We start from the raw sequence: 24,279 nt of genomic DNA, 5'->3' as shown, positions 1-24,279 counted from the left end.
CCTCTCCATCATTAAGCAGTTTCATATGCTCTTCCTTCATTGAGTACCATTTTGGGAAATTTAGCAGACTAGTGGATGCAGGTGACAAATATTTGTCCACTTGGACATATTTGTATAAGTTATAGAGGTATATGTAGAGGTCCCTAGGGTGATGTTGATGCAACACATGATGACCATGATGCAAAGGGTGCTGATTTTGATGATGAGGTGTATGTTGCTCATGGTGGGGGTAGTGATGAGCTTGATGTTGAGTCATTTGTTGACCTTCTTTATGGAGAGGGAGAGACTCAAGAGTAGCAGATAAAAATTTAATTAAAATTTATAAAGTACATAATTATTTACTTTCTACATATATGCATAATTGTACTAACCATATTAATTTATGTTGATTTTTAATTAATAGAGGATGGATGATATTATTTGTCCTAGGAGGCAATATAGCCTTTTTTTTGAGACCTTCAAACTTTGTCATCCCTCATACTGTATGTACTTTGAATTACACTATAACTAATGTACATTGGAAGTTGAATTAAATAACATGTGGTCATATATTCTTTTTATCAAATTTCATAGGGATTGTAGTATATTACATAGTCTGATGCTTGTACATGTCTTGATCCATCGACTAGGGAGGCACAACCTAAAATGTCTATGGTATTAAATTTTGAAGGCAAATAATTTGTGCTAGTTTTTTGTACACATTGTTAAATTAACTTATCTTCAACTTTGATTCATGTATAATAATGTATTTTTGTTTTATGAACATGAGATGGATTGTACATATCCATATAGGCCTCAGTATAGCCTATTTTTGACTCCTTCATCTTTTGACCATTTCAAAAATCTCAATGGTCATTGTGGTACCGTATCCCTAGACACATATGTTACACTATCTACTACTTAGGTATGATATATATGTTTTTATTTCAAAAAAATATAGTGTAAATTACGTACATTTTAATTCATGTATATACAATTTTGACTCAAGGTTTATGTTTCCATAATTTTAGGATTATGTCACTATGAATGTTGCTAGGACTATAGGACTAAGCCAGATGGAGGTACAAACATCATCCTTCTAGGTCAATATTGTCATTTATACATAACTCATTATGATCTTTATCATATTTTTAAAATTTATGTATTCTATTAGAGGACCTCACCACTGCAACATTTGGTAGCTTTACTAGTGCACCTTGTCCTGATATAGAGGGACACCCTTCTCATGCGGTATTATTTTAAAGAAGCACTAAATATTTTAATTTATTTACAAGCTAGATTTTGAAACTCATTTCAATTAAGCTTAAAAACATATTATCTTCTTAGGATGTGACACATGATGCCCTACATGATGTTGCACATGATGAGACACATTATGTTACATAGGATAATCCATCTAAGTCCTCTTCACATGGAGTAAAGAAGACTATACATTAGATAGATTGGGTCTTCTGGCTCCTTGAGATTATGTTTTTATGACAAATATTGTTTATTCTAATACACTTTGTATTAGGACAGTTAACTATATTATATATATATTTTTGACCTCATAGATCATGTTATGACATGTTCTCCATGTTATATATTTTTATGACTTAGATTATCATTCTAGTGTATCCAATATAGATTATTATGTTATCATGTTGTAAGTATGAAACATTTTATTTATTGTGACATATATTATTCATGTTATGACATATTTTGTTACTATGTGGTACATGAAAAATAATTTTAATAATTTTAATTAAATATAGGAACATTAATTTAAACATGTTTGAATGTAAAAGTAATGGGAAAATATAGGAGGTCATTACTTCAATTGACAAAGAAGCGAACTCCTATATTTTACATAATTGAACTCGGATATTATTAAAAAAAAAGTGAATTTATATAAATTTAAAACAAATGAAGTCATATTTATGTAACACAATGTGAAGCACATAAATAGAAGTGAACTCCTGTTTTTAAATATTTACAACATGTTTCAATTTAAAAATTAAAAATTGGTTCAACACATTTCTTCAAATGAGGTCCTACAAAATAAAATTTTAAAAGATAACCACAATTTGAAATGTTAATAAAAGCGTAAATTAATAAAAGCTATCTATATGATATAGATATGTGTAACATACATACTCACTATGTGTAATTGCACAATATGTTGATGTTAGAAATCCACCTTAAACATTTAAATTTGCATAAGTTGTACTTGATACCTGAATAAGAGGTATATATAGGTTCTATACTTTTCTATTGACATCTAATACATATATTTAAATTATATAAGAACATATATAAAAAGAGAACAATAAAGAAAAACCTTTCATGTGTGTATTTTGTAGTCATCCCACTATACCATCTACATCCTCTCTCTTTTGCAATGCATATATGATTGTCTCGTGCTCATCCATTGAAATTTTACATAACTCCTTATTTGTAGGCCTCACTTTGTATCTTTCTAATTTGATCAATGTTACCATAACCAAATGAGAATAGTGTAAAATATTGTTTTCTGATTGGTAGTCTACAAATGCTAATAAACCATTTCTACTTCTTAGGTATGTACATAGCCAAGTCCTAGCTACAATGACAAACCCAATTGGATACTCAAAACCATCATCATCTACATGGTGGCATATAAAAAATTTCTTAGTTTCTACACATCTAGCTAGCCAATACTTAGTGTTCTCATCATTATCATTAGGTGTAATAACAACATAAACATGTCCTACAGGAGAGGATAAATTACATGTCACCAATTTAACATGTGTACATAAATAAATGATATATTAATGACATGTACATAACTAAATAATATAAGTTGAAGCATGATCAATTTTTTTTTTAATTAAATAGTACATACCAGGTTGTATGAGGTATGAAATATGACCATAGTCTTCTAAAGAAAATGTAACATTTGGGCCTTCACTTACTATGCCATCTTGAAAATGTATGTAAGTAGGTGCTAATGATTTATGTTTCCAATATTCAACCCATTCTGTCTCACATTCTTCCCATTCACCCACAAGAAAAAATGGAATGAATTTCATTTAGCTAACCCACTAAGTGTGTCACACTCTTGTCTTGAAAGGATATTCTTCTATTCAACTAGGCTGAAGAGACATCTGATTGTAGAGTTTGACTTGATCCTATGTATAAATATTTGTTACACCAATCCATAATCTCATGTGCATTTTTAAATTTGGCTTTTTCCTCAAATTTTAATTTCTCTTTGCAAAGGGCTCTCTTCACACATGCACCAAAACCATCATGTTCTCCTTTACCATGATCTCCTTTACAATATCTAGCCTCAATAAAACTCCACACATGATGGATATTAGTTTTCCTATGTGTCCTACTCAACCAACAAAACATTCTAATATTCTTGAATTGTCCTATACAATTATTTGACCATATCCAATGTTGTGTTATTTGAATCTTTTAAATTATCATAAAAGAACTTGAAACAATATTGGACAAACTTAGATGAATGAAGTATATTATCACTCATATAGAAATGGTACTCTCTCAATATTTTTTGCATCCTCCTCTATACTATCAGGTGTATTCCTACAAACTATATGAATAAAAATTGCTACTTGCACTAAATTATAATATTGTACTTGTCCCTCATATTGCAGTGTAGGTGTGTAGTTGTATACAAAGTCAACAATTGAAAGTAAAGTACCAATTGGAAATTTATTCTTACATATGCAAAATTATCCATCAAGCCATCTAGTATATTGAAAGTGTTTAACATCTTTTGGTATGATCACACTCTTAAACTCATCCATAAATGCATGACAACTAACTTTATTTGTAACTAGATCACACCTTCTTCCAATCTTCTCATCCTTCAATAGATATTCAATAGTTTTAAATCTTTTTACATCAACTAATTGTTGTCCAAAAGTAGTCAAATAATTTCCATGCAAACATTCATCTACAAATAAATATTGGGAAACATATCACATGTACCAGAAAGAGATGCATTGAAAAGAAAATATTGGTCATTAGGTGGCTTACAAAATAAACCTGATGTGAAATCCTCTATAGTTTGAGGTGGTATCTTTATACCACATTCCTACAACATTTCTTTTCTATGCATGGTACAATGTATAGATTGAAATACATCATAATGGTAATGAAATTAAACATGAGTTTTACAACAACATGTGAGTCTTTCCTTGTTAATCCTTACATACTATGGTTTACAATTTTGAAAACATCCTTGACTAATGGTAATAGGTAACACCTTATCATCTAGAAAATCTCTGAACAATTCAGTTTGAGTCATGTCTGAAAGGTGTTTAGGATGTGGATCACGTATTTTTGAGCCAACTCTAAATTTAAGAACATCTCTTGAATTAGGTGATACTCTTGTATTATCATGCCAAAAAAATTTAACCAAAATTTCACTAGTAAGTTTCGTAATAGATCTTAGGAGTCTACCACTAGAAGTCCACAAACCATTTGCTAGATCGCATTCAAAGTTAACCCTTCTCTTTACTACTCTTTCTAAAGTCTTACAATTCACATTAAAATATCCAGTTATGTTACTAATCATTCATTTGATAGTAATTGATTTGTTAACTAAAGCTATTATTATTTCTTATTGTACTACATTCTTATCTTTATTGCGACTTCTCTTTCTGATAACATCAAAGCCACTAGCAATAGTGAATAGAACTTGTTTTAAGGACTCAATTTTATTCTTGGGTTATGCATACATTCCTAACCTTTTCATTACTTTTCACATTTTAGACATTTTAATTAGTTGCAACATCAACTAACATCGAAACCCAAATTTCTAGAAAAATGTCTATATAATCTATTAGCATGTGTCCTAATCTGTCTCTATGAAACCAATCCATAAAATATTATCTAGCACATCATTAGAAAAATGAAAGTTATGTTCGTGCACTTCAATAACAATTAGAAATTTTTTTTTACTACTTGGTGTTTCCATGCCTACATTCATACCATTTTTACTTTCAATGTTATTTAGAATTTCAATCTCATTTTCATTTTTTCTTGGTATTTCTTTCAGGCCTTGAATTTCCATTGGAGTTTGTTGTGCATGATCATTTGGTAATATATTATCATGAAGAAATCCTTAATAATTTAAATTGCAAACTAGTTCTACAAAATCACCAATTTTATCATGAGAAAAAACTTTAGGGTTTGGAGACACATTTGTATTGAATGTTTGATTACAATGTGCCTCTGAATCTCCTTGTATTGGGTTCTCTTCTTTAGCCTCTTCATCTATCATTGTATCCTTGATGTCTTTCTCTTCTAAAACATTGCTCAACTCTCTAGTTCTTTTACTTCTCTTTGATTGACATTGTGCTTCATTCTCTTTTTTTATTTCAATCTCCTCATTTATCAAAACTTTCATTGTCTTCTTTCTTTGTTATTTTGATCCCATGTTTTCACCAGTTTTGAATTCAAATCAATAGCTTTCAAATGGTAGAAGATGACAAGAAAACATAATAATTTTGACATAAATTCACTGTAGTAGCTTGACACTATAATTCAATCATTGCAATGATTGATAAGCACTTTGTGGGGTATCTTTTGGGGCCCAATGGGTACTTAAGAATTGGGTACCCAATTTTTAAATAATGAGGTACCTGATTTTAAATTGGACACACAATACTTAAACAATTTTGGATACTTAGTTCTAAATTAGTCACCCAATTTTTAAATAATTACATACTTAATTATTTAAATATCAGGCACTTGGTTCCCATAATGGCTAAATTAGAATTGGGCATCTGATTTTTGAATCATAAATCAGGTGCCTAATTCTAATTCCATGGGCAGGAATTTCCTTTTAGCATCAGGTTTTTCTTTCAAGAAAGGCGTGATGTAGGCTTGGTGGAACCAAGCTTGTTCCTTTATAAAAAAATTTTTTACTAAGGCAATTAGTTGACAATTTCAGTGATTGTAATAATTTTTATATGGTCTTTCCCATTGAATTTTTTGACAAAATAAAAACCCATTATAGGTCTTACTGTTCTGATTTTGAAAATATAATTTTTATAGTGTTATATGTTCATTTTCTATTTTCTCATAATTTATTAATCAAAATTGTCTCTTAAACATGAAATAGTGAGATTCACAAAAACTTTAATAACTTTTTTAATTTTTCACTTTTCTTAAATTAATTTACATGTCATCAATCTTCACACAATTTTTTGGAAGTTTAAAAAAAATAAAAAAAAGTTATATTTTGATTAAATTATGGTGTCTATATGTGAGAAGGTTTAGAAATTAGCTTAATCATCAATTACAAATTTAGTTTAAAAAATATTCATTAAAAAATATAATAAAATTATTCTCATCAATCTTTGGTTTGTTAGGTAACTTTGATTAAAAGGATTCACAAAAATTCATTTAGTTGTGTCAAATTATGGTGTTCATACACGAGTGTGGTATGGTCTTGAAACAAGCACTTTGAAAAAAATGATCTTTAAAGATCCAAACCAAAAAAATTATCTATCATATGGGTATACATATTCATAAAGGAGATTCCAGGCACTACAATTTTTATTTCTAATTTTTTAAATATTTAATTTCTTAATGCCTCAAATTTTTGAATTAATTAACAATATCTTTCAAAAAAAGGAAAAGCACTTCCACACTTTGGCCAAAAGTAAGATCCAACTTCTGACACTAACCCTTTGATTCATGATTTATAAAGGCTCATACATCCAAAGAGGCATTTACTCATAGGGGTAATATACAAATTGGAATATATAGTGATACAAAGGTCTCATATGAATCTGCAAAAAGATCAAGGTTTCATGAAGTGTATCCTAATCATTAGAAGAAAAAATATGAAGATGGAGTGGATGAGAGCCCTACCCTATCATACCCATAATTAAAATACCAAGAAAGAGATATTTTCCTAGATGCATATGATCATGAATGCCAACATCTATAGGTTATATACAGGGAAATTGTATCTTTAGATCAAAAACATTGGTTAGGATTTGCAATGAGACAATGATAATTGAAGAAGGTCTCTATGTATTCAAAGAGAGCTAAGGGCTTCATGATGTTAGGTCATCACAAATTCAAGAAGAGAGCTTTCCAAATGTTGTAAAGGACCATAATTGTATTCAGAAGCATGATAATCTAATATTGTAACTCTTACAAAATCAAATCATCAATGACATGCCATAGGAAGCCGATTTGAAACAAATGATCAGAAAGGAAAAGATGTAGTGCAAAGATCAGATGCTGAAGAGAAGACTATTGATGACAAGAAAGAAGTATTTGTTGATTATTATGATGCTCTAGAGATATACAAATGAGAAGCAGATGTTGGTATGATAATTTAGTATTTTTATGCAGGTGATATGAGGCTGTTAAATATATTTGTTCCAAGATTCGACATAGGTACCATGGAAGGTATTCATTCTACAGTTTGGAATCAGAATGTTCTGGCAAGCAGCATCAATTCCATCATTCTTATGGTGACATTATTGCTTACATACAACTAGAAACTCCAGAAAAAGATTGCAGCAATTCAATGGGACTTGAATTTTTCTGTTCTCGGGAGTATGATGCAGGCGCATCTCATTACTAAATCATTTCAAAGGTCCAAGTTTCTCCATATATTTTAAATGGTCAATTTTAATAATTTAGGATTATGTCTTAGTGGATAGAATTAGGTGTTTTATTAAATAAATGTTGTAGTTTTTAGTCGGATATGTTAGAGAGTTAGAGGAAAGGGTTAATGATGTTAGTGTCGGTTTCAGAAAGGATAAAATTAGTAATAGAAATGCCATGTGGTCAATAATTAAAAGAATCTTATCAGAAAGTTGGTGGAAATTTTAAGAGTGTTCATAATGACAAAAAAATGGCTATGGAATAAAAGAAACCATTTCATATTCCTTCTATTTGGAGGAAAGTCGGTTTTCTTTAAAAAGCCAATCCTATTCTTAGCAGTTACAAGAATATCCATGATTGCTGGATGGTATTGATGATTCCTATTCTTAGCAGTTACAAGAATATCCATGATTGCTGCATGGTATTGATGGTAAAGCATCTTTCAGATTCCTATTCTTAGCAATTACAAGAATATCCATGATTGCTGCATGGTATTGATGGTAAAGCATCTTTCAGATTCCTATTCTTAGCAGTTACAAGAATATCCATGATTGCTGCATGGTATTGATGGTAAAGCATCTTTTAGATTCCTATTCTTAGCAGTTACAAGAATATCCATGATTGCTGCATGGTATTGATGGTAAAGCATCTTTCAGATTCCTATTCATAGATGGAAAAGAAAACATTTTTATTACTACTGGACAGCAAGGCCAGTCAGACTTTGGTTATTAAAAACACCTATCTTTTATGTAAAAAATGATTCAAACCTGGGGAGGAATGGGAATTTTTATGTCTCCTTTGGTCTCCTGTGTTTTTTTTTTTCAAGATTATGGTTCTACTGTTATGCTTCATATATTTCTCATGGCAATCAGTTTAGGGAATTACAATTGCAGAAAAATGTACTCTGACGCGGGGTCAATATCTCGAGTTTGAACTGTTGGATTTCTCTCAAATTTTTATATGTTGTTTGAAACCTAGTTACACCAAATATCAATGGTTGGATTGAGTAAATATTTTCTAGTTCGAAAGTTATTCATGTCTGAATGCGGGTCTATCCGAAGGCAACAAGAAGATATTTTGGGGGATTTAATTTTCAAAGTTTTGTTTATTGAATCTGATTTTAGTGTGTGATCCTGAAAGTTGTAGATGCCCCTTGAAGAAACTCAGTTGAGTGATTGGTTCCTCCTGAGTTTTCCAAGGTGTGGCTCTGCATCATTTTTGGTATCAGAGCTCAGCAAAAGGTTTGGGAAAAAGTAGTTGTGTATATGTTTGTGTGATTGTGAAAGATTGAGAGAAATAGTCTGAGAAGAAGTCCAGGAGACTAGATAAGAAGATAATAACCTAGCTGAGGAATGATGGGACAAGAAGAAACAGCTTTATTGTATATTTTTAAAAGGTATCAGTAGAGAAAGGATTCTAAACAGAAGGAGATAGAGGAAAAGAAGAAAAGAGAGAAAGAAGAAAGGAGAAAACAAAGAGAAGAGCTAAGCAAGATAGAAGAGGAGATGAACAATTTGAGAAGGAGACTTGAGGAGAATGACGCTAAGTTGAAAGAGAATAAATCTAAGTTGAAAGAAGTGCAACAAGAACACAAAGTGCAGCAACAAGAAGTGCAACAAGTATCTCTTGATGAGAGCAGTAACAAGACAAGCCCTATTGGATTTGAATGCAAAAAATATGTGGTTGGAACACTAACATGTCCTTTGAAAATAGAGAAGAGTACAATGTTGGAAGGTACTCCATTGAAAAAGATTTTGGAGGCTGAGGATAAGAAGGAAGAAGTGATTCCAAGCACACATGTAGAGGATGAAGAGTTAGATCAAGAAGAGGAAAACAATCCATTAGAAGGGCATAGACAGCAGGTGAATGTTGGTGTAGAGACTAAGAGTGAACAACAGGAGGTTGTTATTGAACCTTGTGAGGAAAAGGTTCTTGCAGATAAAGAAGAGTTGGTGACAAGTGTGGTTGCAGACAATATTTGCCCAGATGATGGAGATGTTGACACAAATGATCAGAAAGGAAAAGATGTAGTGCAAAGATCAGATGCTGAAGAGAAGACTATTGATGATAAGAATGAAGTATTTCTTGATCATTATGATGCTCTAGAGATATAAAAATGAGAAGCAGATGTTGGTATGATAATTTGGTATTTTTATGCAGGTGATACGAGGCTGTTAAATATATTTGTTCCAAGATTCGACACAGGTACCATGGAAGGTATTCATTCTACAGTTTGGAATCAGAATGTTCTGGCAAGCGGCATCAATTCCATCATTCTTATGGTGACATTATTGCTTACATACAATTGGAAACTCCGGAAAAAGATTGCAGCAATTCAATGGGACTTGAATTTTTCTGTCCCCGGGAGTATGATGCAGGCGCATCTCATTACTAAATCATTTCAAAGGTCCAAGATTCTCCATATATTTTAAATGGTCAATTTTAATAATTTAGGATTATGTCTTAGTGGATAGAATTAGGTGTTTTATTAAATAAATGTTATAGTTTTTAGTCGGATATGTTAGAGAGTTAGAGGAAAGGGTTAATGATGTTAGTGTCGGTTTTAGAAAGGATAAAATTAGTAATAGAAATGCCATGTGGTCAATAATTAAAAGAATCTTATCAGAAAGTTGGTGAAAATTTTAAGAGTGTTCATAATGACGAAAAAATGGCTATGGAATAAAAGAAACCATTTCATATTCCTTCTATTTGGAGGAAAGTCGGTTTTCTTTAAAAAGCCAATCCTATTCTTAGCAGTTACAAGAATATCCATGATTGCTGCATGGTATTGATGATTCCTATTCTTAGCAGTTACAAGAATATCCATGATTGCTACATGGTATTGATGGTAAAGCATCTTTCAGATTCCTATTCTTAGCAGTTACAAGAATATCCATGATTGTTGCATGGTATTGATGGCAAAGCATCTTTCAGATTCCTATTCTTAGCAGTTACAACAATATCCATGATTACTGCATGGTATTGATGGTAAAGCATCTTTCAGATTCCTATTCTTAGTAGTTACAAGAATATCCATGATTTTTGCATGGTATTGATGGTAAAGCATCTTTCAGATTCCTATTCTTAGATGGAAAAGAAAATGTTTTTATTACTACTAGACAACAAGGCTAGTTAGACTTTGGTTATTAAAAAAACCAATCTTTTATGTAAAAAATGATTCAAACTTGGGGAGGAATGGGAAGTTTTATATCTCCTTTGGTCTCCTGTGTTTTTTTTTTTCAAGATTATGGTTCTACTGTTATGCTTCATATATTTCTCATGGCAATCAGTTTAGGGAATAAAAATTGCAGAAAAATGTACTCTAATGCAGGGTCAATATCTCAGGTTTGTACTGTTGGATTTCTCTTAAATTTTTATATGTTGTTTGAAACCTAGTTACGCCAAATATCGATGGTTGGATTGAGTAAAACTTTTCTGGTTCAAAAGTTATTCATGTCTACGTGCGGGTCTATCCGAAGGCAGCAAGAAGATATTTTGGGGGGTTTTATTTTCAAAGTTTTGTTTATTGAATCTGATTTTAGTGTGTGATCCTAAAGGTTGTAGATGTCCCTTGAAGAAACTCAGTTGAGTGACTGATTCCTCCTGAGTTTTCCAAGGTGTGCCTCTGCATCATTTTTCCCATCAAGTCAATAGGTTTGCATGAATTATTTGGAGCTAAAACTATCAGAAGTAGGGGCTTTCTACCATGTACATATGTTAGATAGATTTTTTTGTTGTGCATTTTATTTTTGGCTTGTCTATAGTTTGTCCTATCATTCCAATATTGTCCTCCCAATTGACTCTATAGTCCTTGTGATAAATGATTGCTCTTACATAAGTATCGGTCCATTTGGCATCTTGCATAGTACTTGTCCCTAGATAGAGTTGACTTTTACCTTGATATTTTTAACAAATAATTTAAAAGGAGGTTGATTCAAGAATGAGAGTAAATTGAAATGTGAAAACCTTCTCTCCTCCCAAAGAAAAATGCTATCAAACAATAAATCATGAATGAGACATGTAATCATGTATGGAGAATGATGATGTTTCAATGAGGTACAATATCTATTTAACAAAATGCTGAAGCATGGACAAGGGAATTAAATTGCACGTGAATAATTTCTAGAAATTTTGTGGGTCAAAGAGGGAAATCTTGGTATAGTTTGCCGGTATACATCAACATTTTCTCATCCATGTTCAATGTTAATGAAGCTAGTAGAAGCCAATAAACAAGTGAACCATCAAAAAATATATCTTCTATCCTAATTTTGTAATTGATCTAGACAACAATGAATAGATTCTAGACTACAAGGTTGGAGAAGTCACTCATTCAAATAGCTTAGAAACTCTAAAGGGTATGTGCAAGATCATGGTGTGCCAAAAGTGGTATTGTGAAAAAAGTGGAGTTGTAAAACATCTAAAATCGTTTCAAAATCTGCTCTAACTTTTTTCTAGCCATCCTGATACTAGGGAAAAATGGTTGGGTCACACCTTATCTAATATCTAATCCATTATCAGGTATCTGATATCAGATCAGGTACCCAAAACCTGTGATAAGAAATTTTTTATTAAAAAAAGTGACAGAAAATAAGGCATTTGCAGCCACATCTTGTTTGTATTGCCTCTATTTTGAGTATCAAATATAGGAACACACACATGATATAGGTATCATTTTTTTGTATTCTTTTATGATTTTGAATGAATTTTAACATAAATTCGGTATTTTTAAATAGAAATTGTTGAAAAATAATTTTTTTAATAAATTTTTTGTGTTGCAATTTAATAGGTATGGCTTACCCAAATGATGACATTGAGCCACAAAACAATGTTCCTCAAAATCCTCCACCAAACCATCTAGTACCCCCTTAGAACTATCCACCAAATGGTCCCCTACCCCCTCAAAACCCTCCTCAAATTGAAGATATGGTAGAAGAAAATGTCACTAAATTGAGGGATTTGCAAACTACATATAACACTATACCTGCATTAGCTCCCATGTTATCCATGTTAAACATTATAGTGGATAATATTCAAACACTTTTCGATGAACAAAATGTTTCTTTTTACTAGCATGAGGAAATGCATGCCATGTTTGATGATGAGTTGGACTATGATGAGGTTGCATCCCTAAACATAACTAAAGATGATATAGTTAACCTTTTTGCATACCCAAAAATTGGTAAAATAGTAGATAGTAAAAAGCCCAAATTATCAATTAAATGGTGCACAAATGAGGTTATGCATGCAAAATTTTGGGATCGCTGGTGGATGGTTTTTGACAAACCTCAACATAGCAATTTAGAGGTGCCATTATATTTCTTTCAAAAACTATATGCTAAATTTGTGTTGAGCCTCAAGGTGAACTACTGGAGCGTTAGGCTCAACATGGGTGTTAGAGAAGGAGATCCTTAGGATTACAATATATGGTATAGTTGTCACTATTGTGGATAGTATGGACACATTCTAGAGAGCTACATCAAGACACATTTCAAAGGAAATTACAAGAAGTGGTTAAATGGATAAATACTATATTTTAGTTATCTGAATGGTGGAGATATCAATAAAAAATGTAGAACTAGAGCACTAGCACCAAGAAATGGAAGTGGCAAGGTTGAGGGAAAGGAAACATGGATAGAGATAGTGAAAGCTAGAAGTAGTAGAAAAAACAAAGCAAAAATCACCCAATCTAATGGATCAGGTGATCACACCACAAGTAACTAAATAAACAAGGTATGTAGGCAATTTCTATTAAATGATATATTTTACATTAATTCCTAATGTAGATGTGCTAAAATTTCATATCTACATATGTAAAGTCCTATTAAGAATAGAACCATAGAACGGGAAGGTAAAAGAGAATCATTTGCTACATAAATTACCAAGCATCAGTGATACAGTCTATATTGACTGAGTAACTGACAGAGTTGATGTATTAACTAAATAAATTAGTGTTGTTCAAGTAATGTAACTTTGTCTAAGCAATTATGGAGACTGAGCTAGCTATCATACACCAACCAAGTATGGGAGCATTTATTGTAGACCTAGAATGAAAATTTGAAGGTATTTATCAAATTTGAGCATACATTTTTATTCACCAAGTGATTCAAGAGCTCACAAGTGATTTAAAGGAAATCAAGGCAATTTCAATGATAGAGCAAGAAAATCACAGTGGAGCATTAAAAAAAAATTTAAGATCAATAAGCGATAATTTTTGTGTTGAGTAAATTATTTTTAGAAGATGTAGTAGAAGAGTATAGTTTTTCGAAAAACTAGATCAAATGGCATCATCAAGCAAAATGTTGAAGGATAGCAATGCTCAAATTGTGAGGAATAGCTAGTATCCACCAAATTCTAGGGGTAGTATAATTTCCAAGAAGATTGATGATGATATTGGCATCCTATCGTCAATCCCACCTTAAGTTTTAACTATTTAGGATCTAAGATCTTGGTACCTATGAAATGTAGGAGAGATTGGAGATTTTGAAATAAGGGTAGCTTATAAGAAGCTATGTAGCAATGGAGTCTTGAAAGATGAGAACAAAATAGTTGTTGAGAAAGGGCATACCCATATCCTAGAGTTCCCTAAGGTTTTCAAGGTAGAGTAGATAAAGGTTGTGCTCAATAGTATTCACAACAAGAAGGTATGATTAGAAGGTGGAGCAATCAAGATCAACAAGACCATAATATGATGAGTATTTGGTTACCCTACCTTGGATCAACCCAGAAGAATAAGGAGTGTAGCAAAGAATCAAATTGAAAACTTAACCAAAGCCAATTGGAATGTTAGAGGAATGTCAATTGATGGAATAGAAGATCCTATAGTTGAATTTGCAGTTTGTGTGATTGCACAACATCCCATGCATTACAATGAATTTGGGATATAAAATTATCAAGAAAGATCATACTTATGACCTTGCTGAGATGCAACTGCAATAGTTATTAGAGAACCTATAGGTAATTAGAAAAGCAAAGCATACATCATGTAAGTTCAGATCTTCGATAATATGCATATTTTTCTAAATACAAAATTCATTTTTTATAGTTGGATTAGTAATATGGGATAGAAAAAAACCTTCTATAGAGAAATAAAATGACTTTATTAATAGCTTGGGACAAAAAAAAAGCCATAATGGATAACTAATTTGAGGAGTTCATAATCTAGTGAGAAACAAAATAAGAATATCTAAGTTAGTCATTGATAAGTATTATGATGAGGTGCATTTTGTAGTGGACACAGATTTTGGACATGCTCAGGCAATAATAACAAGAATCACATGGTAAAGGCCTATGCCTTATGAAGTTAATATTGTAGAAATTAAAAAAACAATGACTACACTTTTGATTAAGGATGTTGATGCTAATGTTGAGAAATTTGGCACATATGAAATAGTAATCGCATAATTAAATATAGAGTCCAACTTGCCAAAGATTAAGAAGAAAAGAAAGAGAAAGAGTCTTGAAGAAAAGAAGAATGAAGAAGGGGAAGGATTAGAATAACCTGTTGAGGCCAAAGAAGGAAAAGGAAAAGAACTGGGTATTGCTGAGCCCAAGGAAACAAAGCGCATAAAGGTAATAATTGTTAATCCTAAGGTTAAAGATTTGGGGAGGAAAAATATGTCTATAGGCCTTAAAGATCTTGTGAATAAATTTATACCTAGAGATCAGGCATAATTTTTTTTCAAGAATAAAGCTCATGAAGTTTAGCAGGACAATATTTATGTGTACAAAGAGGTACTTGGAGTGATTACTCCGACAGTAGAGCCTAGAGAAGGTAGAGATGCAATTGAATTTGAGGATGCATAAAAAGAAAAGGTTTCTAAATTAGGTTAAGAGATCAAGAAACTAGTGCATCAGTGTGAACAATAGGAGGTTGCTACTATCAAAGATATATCTAACACACCTCCATTGAACCAAAATGTGCTAAGGAAGATATGCACAATCTCATGTTAGACACAACTCTACCTTGTAAAAATCTAGTTATTTTATAAGTTATAAATTATCCAAAGACTGAGACTTTAAAGACTGATAAAGTAGAGGTTACATAAGTAGCAGAGGATACACGTTCCAAGAAAACATGGAAAGGCAATAATTGTGTTTACACAATTAACTTTTATCTCTATTCCTCAGCTACAAGAGAAGAAAGAAAAGGTTAAAGGCACATAGATGACAACATTATAGGTAGCACCAAAGGTGCAAGACACTTCACTAGATCTTGTACAGTTGTCAAGTCCAATGCCTATAGAATCAATGACTTGTAGACTCACTTGAACAATAGGTGACACCTGCTCAAGGGAGGTAGCAAAAAGAAATTAAATCAAGTGAGAAAGGGAAACAATTCCAACTATGACTACCCTATGATACAAATCCAAGATCTCATATTTTCAATCAATCAAAGAATTTGGATGATGAGTTAGTCAGTCTAGATGAGGTAATTATTTACCCATGTATACCTTAAAAAAATTGACACTTGAGAAGATGTAGGAACTGGAAACCTTATTAAGCGTCAAGGAAAACCAAGAACAACCATGAAGAGAACATAACAAGAAACATGTATTGCACACTGTTAGAGATCTTTTCTATGGATGCATTTGGCATAACTATCTTAGATGGTTAGAATCAAATTTTGGATGAGCTAATATATATAGTTGATAAAGTATAAACAGAGGATATAGACACAAATGATAAGATAATGCAGTGATCTAAAAGAAGATTTGAACACAAAGTTTTGGAAAAAGTATCTCATGAACTTGTAAATAGATAGGTAGAGCTTTCCAAATTAGTCGCAAAGTTAGAAACAATTTTGAAGACCATTCATTCATTATACATGAAATAGAGTAATGTTGAGATTTTTACACTAGAAAATCAATGTTCTAGTGATTTATTAAATTCTAAGATGAGGGAAAGTGTTATTTCATTGGTCAAGAATGCAAGTTCAAGCTCACTTTCATATAATAAGTTGAGAACTAGTTAGCAAAGGTTATTCAAGCTTACATTTTGAGATAGTGAGATTAGGAATAATGATCTTGAGGAATGCAAATCAACCAATCAAAAAATATGCTAGAAATGACAAAAGAAGATGAATTGTAAACCAACAGTTGATATCTAGAACTTTCATAGAACACATATTTAAGGAGGATTCTAACCCTATAATTAGTATGAATGTGTGTGTGTGTGTGTGTGTGTGTGTGTGTGTGTGTGTGAGAGAGAGAGAGAGAGAGAGAGAGAGAGAGAGAGAGAGAGAGAGAGAGAGAGAGTATGTGATGAGAAGAATGAAAATAAAGAAAGATGATATACATGTGTCGAAAAATACACAAGTGAAGAAGTAAACAAAGAAATAACAAAGAAAGAAAGGCTAAGTCTAGAATCAGTTCAAATAAGGGCAATCAGAGAAGTAAAGGACTAAATGGTTAGCACTTTAATATTAAGTGTGAAATCCTTTAATAGGTTAGCACTTAATAGTCTTCAAGCTTTTAATAGGGTAGACCCCTTATAGGGTAGATCATATATTATGATCAAACATTGTAATCCTAATAGGTTAACTTTATTGTTGTAATAATGAAGATTTGTGGGTTTCATCTCTACCCTAGGATAACCAAATAATTTGTGTTATGTATTGAATCTTTCATGGATGTGATGTATGCATTTACAGTTTAGTATTAGAGTTTCAATAGTAGATCTAAGATTTGAGATGAATTAGGTGTGAATTCAATAATTTGGTTTTTGAAGTTAATGTTTAAGATCCTAATTCACCTCACCCCCCTACTCTTCTCAATATTTTGTTTCCTATTAATCCTTCCAACAATTACAAGAGGGCCAAAATAAGGTTATTAGATTGACACACATAAGGGAATGGAAAGAAATTGATGATAGCTATTATAGGCAAATTATTGAACACCATGTACATATAATCTAGAATAAGCAACAAAACTACAGATTACTTGCTTCTAAATTCTATAAAAATTCAATTCATGATTACACCTATTTCAAAATAAATCTAACCATTCATACAAAATAAAAGTAAAGAATTTGTTTTCTAGCAGTTTCTCCAATTTTAACTTCCACCTCTCCTCCTTTGTTCTCCAGCCATCGATGTTCCTATTTACAAGATTAAGGTTTATCTAGTAATTGTTTCCCTCACTCCCTGGTGTAACTAACCCAAAAGCCCTTAATTCTCTCATATAATCCATAATTAGGAAGGGGCTTTTTCTTTGCTTATAAATATCATGGTGCAAGAAAAAAAAAACATTTACATTAAAATAAAACAAACATATTTTTTATGTTTGAATTGATTTATATATTAAAATTTTTTTTAAAGCATTATATGTTTGTGAGGCCTCGACCCAACCCATCATAGCATAGTGATACATTACTATTATTTTGATATTCATGACTCGAGATGTCGAGACATTATCTAATTCTTAGAACATACTTTATTATTTCATGTTGTTTGATGTTACTTTCAGATATATTTGATGATTTCCATTTAATGTTTCATGTATATGTATGTTGATGAAATTAGTAAATGTAGGATGGAGACTTTGATTTAAGAGATTTGAAATGGTTAATAATTAAGCAGGATGAAGAAACCCTTATTGATGTATGTTTCAATTTATGTGAATTTCTGATACGTATACATATATGTACATGTGATTTTTGTGAGACTACTGATGTGTGCAATGAGTGTGTAGATATTTTAGCCGAGAAACCCTACGGAGGAACATAACTAATCTCTATGTGCTAATTTTAGAAACCTTGTTGTTCATAATTCACGTATTGTATTGTGAGATGTATGTATGTATGTTTCTATGTCCAGTGAATTTTAGTGTTCATAATTATGTTCTGTTAGTGCCAGTTTGCTAATTGGGTTCTTAATCGAGGTTAGTCATCCCTTAATCCAGATTAGTGCTTAATTTGCATTTTAGAGTTGTTAGTTGGTCTTATTTTATTCCTAGATTTTGTTTGGCTCTAAACCCATTCCTTAGGCTTTAAAACATGAAATTATTATACCCAAAGGGTATGGGTATGGGTTAGGAGTCTTTTCCAACCCCTAAGCCCCTTTTATTGACTTTTGAGGCCATTCAAAAAGTCTCATTTTTTCTTTGTGCGAAAATTGCAAGTGGTTATCTTGAGTCACCTCACCTCACCTCCACTTAGTCTTTAACCATAGTGTGGGTTGAGTTAGGAGTTTCTAGAATCGGTAGTGGGTGGAAGTATTTATTACTCCTTTTGGTGGTTGAGTTTGAGGCTTATTTAGAGGCCCTTCTTGGACTTGTGGAGGTTGTTACCCAATCTCTACATTTAGAGAGGAGTTCTTGAAGGTTGAAGCAAGGAAAGGAAAACTCTACTCAAACTTATTCATTGCCATTACCTCTTTGTAAAGGTTGGAATTCTCATCTCCCTTGTTCAGATTTCATTCTTGTTTCATGCTTATGCTACCTTGTTGTTGTTTCAATGTTTGTATGTTTGTGGGTATGTTGGGAAACTTTGAAAACCATGTTATTTTTGGATGATTTCCTTTCATGTTTATGTTTGCAATTTTGAGATTTTTCTTGCATGGGTGTTTTGGTATACTCACCCTTGGAGAGGGTAGAAGTGACCAATTTTGGGAAAGGTCTATTTAGTCAGACTCCAACTAGTGTAGAGTCTCTTCTCAGGATGAGAAGAGGGATAAAGGGTAGGGTGTTATGGCCCCCTACCTATCAGCACAAACCTTGTATGATTATGGTATGTTGAAATGGGAGAACGGAAGTTCTTGGTATATAGCCTCGATTGGGCATTTGTTTGGTGTTGTGCTTGACTTCTCCTGGTTGGAAGAATCCACCTTTCCCTAGTTTTGATTCATTGTGAATCCTATTGTGTAAACCATGTATGATTATGCTTGTTTAATTTGTCTCTTGGTTATGCTTGGTTGTCACCCGATCAGATATTTGTTCCCTCCATGGTTCTAAAAATGTGTTGCAGAAAACATTATAAATCCCTTTATGAGGGTAATGAAGAAAATTCAATTATATTGTTGAAATTTGGTTTTGATATCCTATGTAAATTGGTATTTCAAACTTTGTTGGATTGGCAACGAAGCCGGGTTTTCTTCCTGATTCTTTTCCGGCTGAGCCTTTGAATCAGGTTTCCCAATAAAAATGGTGATTGAGTAATGTTACTTATCATGTGATTTGATCGTAATTTTAATTTAGATGGATGCACATCAAGAATAGGATGGAAATAATGATGATGTTCAGTTTGGCAAAAATATCAAGTTGTTCATATATGTTGAAAATGAAAATTTATGATCATGCATGTAGATTTAGTTTTTATGATTATTAGATATTAATCAATTCTTGCATTAAAGTTGAAATGGATCATTCATATCCTTGGCATATTTAATTTGAAATGGGTCCTATTAGATTTATTGAAAAAAAATTTAAAAAATAAAAATAAAATAAATAAATAAATAATATATATATATATATATATATATATATATATATATATATATATATATAACCCCTCTTAGTAAATCTATCAACTTCAAAAAAAAAGTATACTTAGAAAAATTAAGGCAAAAAAAAAAAAAGTCTCAAGAGAGTAAAAAAAAACTCTCTGCCTTTTGTATGGGCTCCAATTTATTCTTTCTTGGGTGACAAAGAATCTTTTAAGATTCTTTCATATTTTGAATATCATTAGAAAATTATTACCATTCAATTATATATATATATAATATTACCATAATATAAAATACTTATTATCTAATATCTATTATATCCTATCTCCATCTATAAAACTTTAGCAATAACTATCCTAAAATATCCTAAACTTACCTATATTTCTTTTGTCTTAAATGCTTTCCTGCATCTCCTTGCTAGACATAGCCCTTCTAGATAATTTAAAAAGACTTCATGTTGTACATCTTTTATCTAGGGAAGCTTATGGTAATGAGGGTGACATCACCTTGTCCCCTCATTACAACCTTGAGAAAAGCCTTCTTGGGAAGCGCTGATTTCATGTCATTTCTTTGGGAAATGCTTTTGTTCAAACATGTTTTTTTTTTATCTTCTTTTGGGACGCCACCTCTTATGTCAGGTCTAGGTCAGGACGTACCTTGTCCCCTCCACTTGGGAAGCGCAACTCTTTTATTTGCTTGGAGTTAGGGGGGTGTTTAATAGAGTAGGGGTATAGGGGGGTCGATTTGATGTGGGGTGTAGGTGGAGCAGTGTTAGTATAAGGAGTTAGTTTTTGAGGTTAGTGTTAGATGATATGATAGTTAGGTTAGGTTAGTTGTTGATAGTTAGTTAGTTTTTATTAATTTATTTTAATTTGTGTTTTATGACTTAAGTTAGAGTATAGGATGTTAGTTTTATTATTTAGTATAGTTTTTTTTTGTCAATGCATATTTGGTTAGTTTAATATTAATGGTTGTTTTAGATGTTCATTTGTTTCGTTTTAAAATATATACATATGTATAGTTGGATTAAAGCTTTTAATTCAATTAAATCTTAAAGATATGTTTTGTTATTTGTTAAATAAATTTAGCTATATTTTTTGTTAATTCATTTTGTATTAGTATTTAACTAATTTAAAGGTTAGATTACATTAGATGTAGTTGGTTTAGTTTTACAATTAATTTAGTTGTTAATCAACTTAGAAAGCCATAACTTAAAGATTAGTTAATTTTAAGATTAATATTAAATTAGTCTTTATATATATATTTATATAGTTTAGTTGCTATTTTAGTTTTATTTTTGTGTCAATTGAATTTGGTATTTGATTTGCGATCATATTAGAATTAAAATGATAAGTGTAGTTTGGTTATGAATTAAGTATCATGTTAAATTAATATTAATTTGTAGGTTCTACCATCATTTAAATTAGTGTAACGTTAGTGCTATTCTGATATGATTTTAACTAGTTTAAATGTATTATTGATTCATATTTAGTTAGTTTATTTAAATTTAGTAAGATTTTGATGGTTTATTAATTTGTTAAAATAGTTGAAATGTTTAAAGTTAATAAATTTTAGATATATTTATTTAGCTTTAATTTTAGTCAATTGTTTTTTTTCTTAAAGTTACTTTTCATTATCGGTTAGATTGAAAATCGATAAATGTCTAAGAGATTTACAGTTGCTTTTGATTAGTTACTTTCAATTAATCTAAACTCGAATACATTTACATTGTCATTTAAATAATTGTTTCTTATTGTTGAAAGTTAATGTAAGAACATAATTTTATCAATATCAATCTTATAACAAAAGTTTCAAATCTTAATAATGTAATCGTCCTCATGTTTATAATCTTAAGACGTAATGTAGAGAACTTGTACTAAAACTATTATCAATCATTTCAACTTAGAGTGTGTTTAATTATTAATTATTATTCAAAAAAAAAAAATTGTGTGTTTTTGCCTCGTAGTTTGGGCATGACAATGTTAGCCCAATATACCTAACACAATCAAATCCTTCAAATACCAACTTAATTTATAACATAGAAACTACTTTCATCATATCACATTATTAGTAGGGAAATTGAACAAAAGTAACATGTCACATAAAATTAAATCAAGTTAAACTAAGTGTGTCCATGGTTTGCTTCGGATGATTTGATTCATCCCCTTTCGAGAGGCTGCGCTTCCCTTCTTTAACCAAATTCTCATCTTAGTGTTCTTGTATCCACTTAGACAATCACAACAATAAATGAGTTAGTATTAATCATAATCAGGTAATTAGATATCAAATTAAATATTTAGATCATATCATGAATCATCATAGCAACATCATATAAGAAATGAAAAAGTGAAATCACCATAACAACTGTTGCCATTACAGTAAAGTTTGTTTATTAGTAACACACACACTTAATCAAATGGTTAGCAGCTACCAAGCTTATCTTGAAGTTTACAATGTTAACCAAGTTATTGAGGCTCTACTAAGTTCTACAGTTCCTACCAAGTTCTAGAAACAATATTCAGTTTGCACCAAGTAGTATCTACCAAGTTGGTGATTATTAGTGTAAACCAAGCTTCATGGTGTTTATCAAGTTTCTCAGTGCAAATTGAGTTCTCCAATATTTATTGATTTCACAACATCAGTGATATGATTCTAGTGTGGATCAAGCTAGGATGTGTTAACCAAGTGAATCTATTTATACTGAGCTATGTAGTGTCAGCCAAGTGATTTAGTTTGTATGCCCAATTTCATAGTGTTCACTAAATCACTTGTGCAGATAAAGATCAGACTACTTAGAAGTGATTAGTATGAATCAAGCTTCTATGTCTACCGAGTCCATGACAATGCCAAGTGTTGATAATAGTTTTTGAGTATCAGAACCTCACCAAGTTTGTCTTCAAAACCCAAGTACCATTAGTTGGGTCAACTTTTTGTATTTTGGTGAAACTTGTATTGTAGCTAAGTTTGATGAATTATAATTTGGATTGGTATATATGTAATGTATTATATCACATCCAAAAGATAGAAATAAAAAATAAGAGTAGAAGTGTGAAGTAAGAAGGCTACAAGCAATATAAGGTGCAACAAAGATTTATCTATCACAACAAGGTTATTATTACACTACAAAGGAATCTCATTCAATAAATTAGAGTTATAGATCAGAGCACAACCACTAGTTCATCCTAAGGGTGGAATAGTTAAATCCTTTCACAATGTAGGCTTAACAGTGTTTTATAAATCAGTTTACCAAGTGCATACTTCATTGTATATTTTTTAAATTGTTTGATAAGGAGGACCTAGAAATCCTTATTGCTCCTAATAGGGTAGATCATTAGAAGTGACTATTGTCACTTAGGTTTGCACCCTTATCCAAGGCCTATGCGCGAGGACAACCTAGTGAAACATGGAAACAACCTCCAAGCTATGGGACTTGAACTGCGAGGTTGAGTCTCCAGAGAAGGCCACCTTCCTCTTACTATCAGGGCGCACCTAACTACTTTCAAAAGGAAAAGGGGAAGAAGGAGATGTAGAAAACAACTCTACCCTACCTAAACTATGGAGGTGATGCACCAAAATAGAGTGTTCAGACCCATCTCTGCCCATGTATGCATTATTGAACCAGAATGAAACTAAGGATATACACATACAGGCTTGTTTTGATCTAATAACCTCATGCAGATAAGGAAACCAAACTGAATAACACAAGGAAAGAGGAATCTCACTTATATATTATCCAGTAGGCAAAAATAGATACAGTATGCAAGCTATAGATCTCGACAATACACCAATGAGAGGCAAAAGGGATGCACATACACATTCATGGCTGAAGGAGATAAAATAGAGAATCATTCAGTTCAAAGGCACAGGGAATGTTACACTGAGATTTGTAGAGCAATATCAGAGAAATCAGAAAGAGTCCCCCCTTGGAGATTACAAAATTGCCTTTATAGTTCAGGCATAACTAAGGACATTGGCTCTGCATTAACTGCTCAACTACTGGTAATAGCTTCTCACCCTAAAAAAATCTGGTCAAAGATCTGGTGGTTTTGAGTAAAAAATCTGATATTCCTCTAAGAAATGCCTCGAGTAGACAGAAGTGGCGCCAATGAATGATCCTGACACAGTAGATGGGTCGACTGAGATGGTTAAGTGTTTCCCTATGCCTTGCATTCATTTTTGGTAGTTCAAAATTGATCACAAAGATCAGATCGCAAGAT

This window comes from Cupressus sempervirens, chromosome 10 (genome assembly GCF_028749045.1).
Source record: "Cupressus sempervirens isolate cs-2001-9-10 chromosome 10, ASM2874904v1, whole genome shotgun sequence".
Lineage (NCBI taxonomy): Eukaryota > Viridiplantae > Streptophyta > Pinopsida > Cupressales > Cupressaceae > Cupressus > Cupressus sempervirens.
The sequence above is the reverse complement of the archived record's forward strand: the minus strand, read 5'-3'. Positions refer to the sequence as shown.